Source organism: Notamacropus eugenii, chromosome 5 (assembly GCF_028372415.1).
Source record: "Notamacropus eugenii isolate mMacEug1 chromosome 5, mMacEug1.pri_v2, whole genome shotgun sequence".
Lineage (NCBI taxonomy): Eukaryota > Metazoa > Chordata > Mammalia > Diprotodontia > Macropodidae > Notamacropus > Notamacropus eugenii.
Window position 1 is genome coordinate 2963699 of NC_092876.1, and position 8389 is coordinate 2972087.

Consider the following 8389-nt stretch of genomic DNA (forward strand, 5'->3'; position numbering starts at 1 on the left):
GATTTTCTACTTTGTTGCATATTTGAGATTTTAAATTTTGGGTGATTTGGAGATTTTCTAAAGTGGCAAAATTTTGTTTTGTTTTGACTGTGAACTATCTGAAAGCAAAGACTGTATTTTTTTTCTCTGTTTTGTATCTTCATTGTTTAGAACAGGGCCTGCTTCATAGTCATTATTTAATGTAATTATTATCTTTACATACATCCAAATTGTTGTTCTCTTCTTTCATTACTGTGTTGATAAAAGATTTGACAGAGTGAAATCTTACCTGATGGACACCTTTGAGGCATTCCACAAATTTTGCTATTTATTACCATCGTCATTTTCTGTGAAGAAATTATGGTTTCTATGCTTTTTCGTGACCCATCAATTTTGAGAAGTTAAGAGGGGGAAAATGACCCCCCAAGTGAAGATGATTGGGACAGGGGCCAAAGCATACAACTTAGCCACAGCTTCATTGGAATTTCCCTAGGCTACGTTGAACCACATGTGGATGTATTTGCCACTGCCTCAGCTAAACGAACTTACACTATAACAGTGACTCCAAATGTTCTCACATAGGAATACTGGTGTTGGGAAGTAAAACGTCAAAGGGTGGCAGGAAACATCAACTGGGACTTTGTTAATCCCTGAAGTCCAATTCCAATCTTTGTGCCAGTTCTTTTAGGAGGTATATGAAATTCAGCAGTCTGATCATTCAGGATCCGTTCCCTCTGCCAAGTTGAGGACACTGGCTGGATCCAGGGTTGTAGGTTGGAGGAGCGTTCACAGGGACAAGTGTCCTGGATAAAGTGCCATTTTCAGGTTGAGGCCATTGGTCCACAGTAGTTACAATTGAATGAGTACAGGTAAGAGGTGTCTTCGTGGGCAGCACTGCTTGTGTTTACAGTGCAGCAGGCATTGTTCTTCCACAGACTACACTGGTGATTAAGGTCATGTTCTGGACCAGACATTGACTTGCAGTGTTTAGCATCCATGTAGACACTGAGCACATCATTACCCTTCTAAAGCCCATGAGTCATGACTATGAGGCCCAGGAAAAGGAACCCCCATCCTGGTTGAGGCATGACCTCTGGGGTCTGTCTCCTCTAGGTTTCCAGAAATTCTAAGGAAGCCTGGAGCCCAATATATTACCAAAGAACCCTGCATCTGATTTTCTTTTCTTTTTTTTTTTATTATTTTTTAATGTTTAACAATCACTGCCATACAATTGAGATTTTATCCCCCCACACCTACCCCCCACTACCCCCCTCCCTCCCCACGACTGCATACAGTTCTGTATAGGTTCTACATATACTTTCCTATTGAGTATATTTCACTATAGTCATGCTATGTAGTCAGACTAAAATAAATGAAAGAAATCATATAACAAATCAAAACATGATACACAAACACATACACATACGCAAACATGATCTGCTACATTTTGTGAATGACTTCCATATTTCTTTCTCTGAGTGTGGAAGGCATTTTGCCTTGAGAACCACCATTGGGATTTTTTTCTTTTTTAAGAAGTTCTTGCGTTATTACAAAATTCCAAGTCTACCAGAAAAAACTCTCGCACACTGTGGTCTTTGCTGTGCACAAAGTTCTCCTGGTTCTGCTCCTTTCACTCAGCATCAGGTCATATAAGTCCTTCCAGGCCTCTCTGAAGTCTTCTTGTTCATCATTTCTTATGGCACAATAGTACTCCATTACATTCATATACCATAATTTATTCAGCCATTCCCCAATTGATGGACATCCCCTTGACTTCCAGTTTTTGACAACTAGAAAAAGTGTTGCTATAAATATTTTTGTACATGTGGGACCCTTTCCCATTTTTATGATCTCTTGGGGATACAGTCCTAGTAGCGATATTGCTGGGTCAAAGGGTATGCACATTTTTGTAGCCCTTTGGGCATAGTTCCAAATTGCTCTCCAGAATGGTTGGATGTGCTCGCAGCTCCACCAACAATGAATTAGTGTTCCAACTCTCCCACATCTTCTCCAGCATTTATCATTTTCTTGTTCTGTCATGTTTGCCAATCTTATAGGTGTGATGTGGTACCTCAGAGTTGTTTTGATTTGCATCTCTCTAATCAATAGTGATTTAGAGCATTTTTTCATATTATTATAGATATCTTTAATTTCTTCCTCTGAAAATTGCCTGTTCATATCCTTTGACCATTTATCAATTGGGGAATGATGCATCTGATTTTCTTAAAGGAAAACAACTTTTAAGGGGTTAATAATCTTCATTTACATTCACAAGTTTAGGAGAAAAGTCAGCACCCTGAAAGTCAGAGAAAATACAAGCAGAGATAAGCAACATAAAGACCAACAGACAGGACTCTTACTGCATGAATCTCAGCAATATTACTATATACTACATATACCACTGGATCGAGAGATCCTTTACATCTGAGCAGTCAGGAGGTCTGAATATACTCAGCTTCGACCAGGGAATCAAACTGTCCTCAGAAGCGAACCACAAAAGCAAAATACCACCTCATAGTACATATACACTTTTCAGAGTCAGAAGGCATCACAAATCTCATACCTCAGTGCCTAATAAACATAGCACCAAAAGGCGTGAAAGCCTTCCTACAAGAAAACCTAAGCAAGCTCCTCCTTAAGCAAGTCTCTCTCCCAGTGGACTCTACAAGAAGCCTATTCATGGGCAGGCAAGATCCTATTATCCCAATAACATTACTGAGAGCTATAGAACCTCAGTACCTGTTCTCAGATTGCTCAACCCACAAACAGCTTCAAAGTTCAGTGAGAGAGCCCCTTCACTCAGGAGAAGGAAGCTTGGCCTGAACCCCCAGCAGTGGTAGCTTTCATTTTTGGAAACCCCAGTCTAGAGCCCCTGGGGAAATTGAGCAGTTAATCTGAATCTTAGCTCTCAGTGAGAACCGTGGAAGACCTCAGCCTAAAGCCCCTGGGGGAAATGAGCCACTGATCTGAATCTCAACGCTGAGCTCAACCCTGACAAAAAACTCAAAAGTCAAGTAACTGGCTGGGAAAATGCTCAGAAAAGGGAAAAAGAATAAAACAATACAAGGTAACTTTCTTGGTGAGCAGATATTTTCTTTTGGAATAATTTAGATCTTCAGAGGAAGATCTAAAAGTCAAGGCTTCTACAGGGAAATCCTACAAAATAAATATGCAGTGGTCTCAGGCCATGAAGGAGCTCAAAAAGGATTTTGTAAATCAAGTAAAAAATGTGGAGGAAAATTGGGAAGAGAAATGAGAGTGATGCAAAAAAGTGATGAAAGGCAAGTCAACAGCTTGCTAAAGGAGACCCAAAAAAATGCTGAAGAAATTAACACCTTAAAAAATAGACTAACTGAAATGGCAAAAGAGGTCCAAAAAGCCAATGAGGAAAAGAATACTTTAAAGAGCAGGATCAGTCAAATGGAAACAGAGGTTCAAAAACTCACTGAAGAAGATAGTTCTTTAAAAATTATAACAGAACAGGTGGAAGCTTAATGATTTCATGAGAAACCAAGAAATTACAAAAGAAAACCAAAAGAATGAAAAAGTAGAAGATAATAATTGGAAAAACGATGGCCAAGGAAAATACATTCAGGAGAGACAATTTAAAAATTATGGGACTACCTGAAAGCCATGATCAAAAATAGAGCCTAGACACCATCTTTCATGAAATTATCAAGGAAAACTGCCCTCATATTCTAGAACCAGAGGGTAAAGTAAATATTGAAAGAATCCACCAATCAAGTGAAGGATCCAAAAACAGAAACTTCTAGGAATATTGTAGCCAAATTCAAGAGTTCCCAGGTCAAGGAGAAAATATTGCAAGCAGCTAGAAAGAAACCATTCGAGTATTGTGGATATAAAATCAGGATAACACAGGATCTGACAGATTCTGCATTAAGGGAGCAAAGGACTTAGAATAGAATACTCCAGAAGTGAAAAGAGCTTGAATTCGAACCAAGAATCACCTACCCAGCAAAACTGAGTATAATACTTCAGGAGAAAAAATGGCCATTCAATGATATAGAGGTCTTTCAGGCATTGTTGATGAAAAGACCAGACCTGAAAAGAAAATTTGACTTTCAAACACAAGAATCAAGAGAAGCCTGAAAAGGTAAACAAGAAAGAGATTTCATAAAGGACTTTCTAAAGTTGAAGTATTTACATTCCTACATGGAAAGAAAATATTTGTAACTCTTGAGACTTTTCTCAGTATTTGGGTAGTTGGAGGGATTATACACACACACACACACACACACACACACACAAACACATACACATGCATACACACAGAGAGACAGAGAGAGAGAGCACAGGGTGAATTGATTAAGAAGGGATGATATGTAAAAAAATAAAATTAAAGGGTAAGAGAGAAAGGTATTGGGAGGAGAAAGGGAGAAATGGAATGGGGCAAATTATCTCTCCTAAAAGAGGCAAGAATGAGCTTATTCAATGGAGGAGAAAAGTAAGGAGGTGAGAGAGAAAAACTGAAGCTTACTCTCTCCACGTTTCACTTAAAGAGGGAATAACATGCTCACTCAATTTGGTATGAAAATCTATCCTACACAGCACGAAAGTAGGGGAGAAGGGGAAAAGTGGGGTAGGGGATAATAGAAAGGAGGGCAAATATGGGGAGGAACATGGTCAAAAGAGAGAATAGAACAAATTGGGGGAGGTAGTATAGATTGGAGGGAAATATAAGTAGTCTTACACAACAAGACTATTATGGAAGTCTTCTGCAAAACTACACATGTAGAGCCTATATTGAGTTGTTTGCCTTCTCAGTGCAGATGAGTGGGGAGGGAGGGAAGGAGAGATGTTGGAGTTCAAAGTATTAGGAATGAATGTTGAGAACTGTTTTTGCATACAACTGGGAAATAAGAAATATAGGTAATGTGGTATGGAAATCCATCTTGCCCTACAACAAAAGAGAGAAGATAGGGATAAGGGAAGGGAGGGGCGTGATAGAAGGGAGGGCATATTGAGGGAAAGGATAATCAGAATGAAAGACGTTATGGGTGGGGGAGGGGAGAAATGTGGAGAAAATTTGGTACTCAAAATTTTGTGAAAAAGAACGTTGAAAACTGAATATTAATAAACATTTAAAATTTAAAAAGAGGATATTACAAGAGAAAAAAAGAAACTGAGAGAGAGACAGAGGGTCCAAGGGAGTGAGGGTGGTCAAAGTTCTAGCACTTAGGAAGGTGGGAAAAAGCATCTCTCAGAAGATCAGATTTGAGCTGAATATTCAAAGAATATCTGATTATCATACCCTAGGATGTGTGACTCAGGTGGCTCAACTCACATCCTACAAACACTCTGTCTTGATTCCCTCCAGATTCAAGTAGCATCCTCTCCACAAAATTCTTCCTAGCTATATGAGCATATAGTATTTTTCATTTTCTCTATCCATGTTGTTTACCAGCAATAAAATGTCAACTCCTTCAGAGCAGGGAATACATAATTTCATTTCATTTTCTTTTATTTTTTCTCTAACCCATGGACGTTTGACAATGTCCAGCATAGAGTACATACATTAGGGAATTAGTAAATGGTTTATAAATTAATGATTACATTTATTTAGAACAGTTTCCATCATGGAGTCATCTGGAAATCCCAATTCATTGGACTTCTATTCAAAACTCCAGAAAAGGGGACATGCTGTTTATACTGAGATAAAGTAATGTGAATAATACAGATTAGACAATATTCTGCCACATCCAAATTCCCTTCTCCCAATCCTTCTGCTATCCCCTATCGTGACACTCCATAAATACCAAAATAAATACTTGAATGATTTTTTTAGCATTACAATTTATTTCATAAACTTATCTGATCTCTGTTCAACTGACAAATGACTTTTCCAACTTTCCAGTGTCATGAACAATCCTGAGATCTGTCTGACTGAAGTCCTTTGACTGACTTTGAATAACAATCTTCAAATTACTCCATACGGATTCCTCTCTATTTCATCTCCTAGGTTCCTCCTGCTCCTGTTTTTGGAAGACACATCTTTTCTTTGGAGGCATATCTCTGGAATATTCCTTCTCTGACCCTTGTGTTTTCTGTCTACCCCATTAGTGTCCCTTCATCTGCCTTGATATATAAGATATTTTGAATGCAGTGATGTAATTAGAAATACTTTAAATAAAAGAAAAAAATGAGTACTGATATTCTAATCAGACTATTTGGTATCATACATTGTCAACAGGAAAATTTGAAGAACAATGAGGACTTCAGGGTTAAACTGCAGAAGTGTCCTGGACATTTGACTGAGGAACTTCCCAAGTCTGACAAAGTCAAGATCAGTCAAATAGGAAGGATGTACTAAGCACCTGTGATGGGTCAGGTACTTGGCTATGTGCTGTGGGTAAGAAGTCAAGAAAAAAATCATTCCGGTTGATGTGATTGCATTCTGCTGGAAGAGACCAACAAGTCTATACAACAACAGTTACAACAAATACCTGTAGACAAAATTCATGCCAAGCAGTCAGAAGGTAATTATTTGATGGAACTTTCCAGTAGCTGGGGGTTGGGGTGGGGTGTGAGGTTCAAGAAAGGAGCTGCTGTATGGTGAAACTTAAGCTGTCTATTGAGTGAAATGAGACCCAAAGAGATGGAGTCAGAAGGGGGGATTTGAGGCATGATGGACATCCAGTTGGATAGCCTAATCTATTTAGGCAACACTCTCTGGTCAAAAACGGATTTTGCTTTCCAAATATCACAACTGGAAGGACGACATCTCATTTTCCCTCAAGGTAGACTCCCTGACAAAAGGAAAGTCTTCCATATGAATGATTCCATGGAGAAATCAGTAATCCAAGGTGTCCCCACAGAATAGAAATTGAGAAGTGAGAGTACGTAATAGAGTGTTTTTTCCCCTTTCATCAATTGAAATTATTCTTCTGTTAAGACTATATCCCTATGCCTATTTCCCATCAGGATGCCATTTCTTTCACTGCAAATATAGTGTGGGCACACATCCTGTAATACTATTTGAGTTTATGTGTATATATATGTATGTGTGTGTGAGAGTGTGAGTGTGACGGTGTGTATGTGTGAGAGTGTGATGGTGTGTGTGTGTGTGAGAGAGTCTATGTGAGTGTGTGTGCATGTGTGCCAAGAGCCCTTTTGTGAGCAAAATATCTGAGGACAAGACATGATTGTACCTTGTGTGGACACTATGTGTCTGAGGCCTATTTTCTTGATCCACTATGTCCTATGGTATGACAACATAATAGATAGTACATTATAGGTGTCCTGCTAAGCCTTTGTGGTGCCTTTTATGATTCAGTTGTATAGCTTTTGGTGCAACATGGGTCACCTTTAGAGTCCATTCAGGTACTTGACTGGCTAACAAATGAGAGAACGTGGGTGGCAATCTTCTAAGTGACAAGATGGATCTCTGAGTCTCCTAGATTTTCCTTCTCACCACGTTCCTGAATATAAAAAGATGTATTGGGAAAAGAGATTGACAAGCATGACATTCCACCAGAGTTTTTCATTTGGACATAGATATGCTATATGTCCAAAAGCTGCCTTTTTTTCCTTTTACTTTGCTGGCTAGATTTCTTCCTCAAAGACCAAGTCTTAAACCCAATTCACTCTGGAGTTCATGGACTGGACAATAGGTCCCCACCCTAAAAGTTCAAACAATGTAGGTGGAGGGAAATGGGGTAAAATGGGATCCTGGGAATTCCCTAAACAAGGCCACAGAACATGAGATCTAAGAACAGGGGAATGCTCATGACTCTCTTCTGATCTCTCCACAGAGACTCTTGAGTACAAAGTGGTCAAGGCTCCCTCACATGGAATTTGCCCTACTAAATGGGGCAGACCCAAACCTAGGTACTTCATGGGAGTTTTCCAAGGAAAGGAGATATCATTGCCATGGTGGTCCTGGCTCCTTAACTCATCTCACAGTAAGGGCTCCAACCATGTGCATTTACAAAGATGTTCATGCGGGTCATTTCTTTCATTTCAGCCTAAACCATACCTGAATTGGGGCCTTCAAGGACCCAAAGTTAAAAAAAATGAGCAGGATGCGGGTGAGATCAAAGAGACCATCACTTTCCTATGGCCCAATGTCGAACTATTGTTTCCCAACTAAGGGCTTGGTGTCAATGGCTGATGATGAGACACAGTCCCAGAGATCCTGGATTACCAGCTCTCAAACTTGAGTCACATCTGCCCCTCTCTCTCCCATAAGGAACATAACAAGACTCTTCTCTCAGCCACTGTAACTGCTGACTCAGCACTCTCATGACTCAGGCTTAATTGCTGATGGGGATTGGATTCAGGGACAAAGTTTCCACCCCCTTGGAGACATCACTGACTCCCTGAGAAAACATTGTCACTAGTCCTGCAGGTGACGTGAAAATTACATCTCTAAGAAGATGAGCTCAGACAT

At 39.5% G+C, this 8389-nt stretch overlaps 1 pseudogene; it reads right to left on the minus strand.

Moving 5' to 3' along the window:
* Positions 1-380: 380 nt before the first annotated feature.
* Positions 381-1067, minus strand: LOC140508475 (folate receptor alpha-like; annotated as a pseudogene).
* Between the last annotated feature and the right edge of the window lie 7322 nt (positions 1068-8389).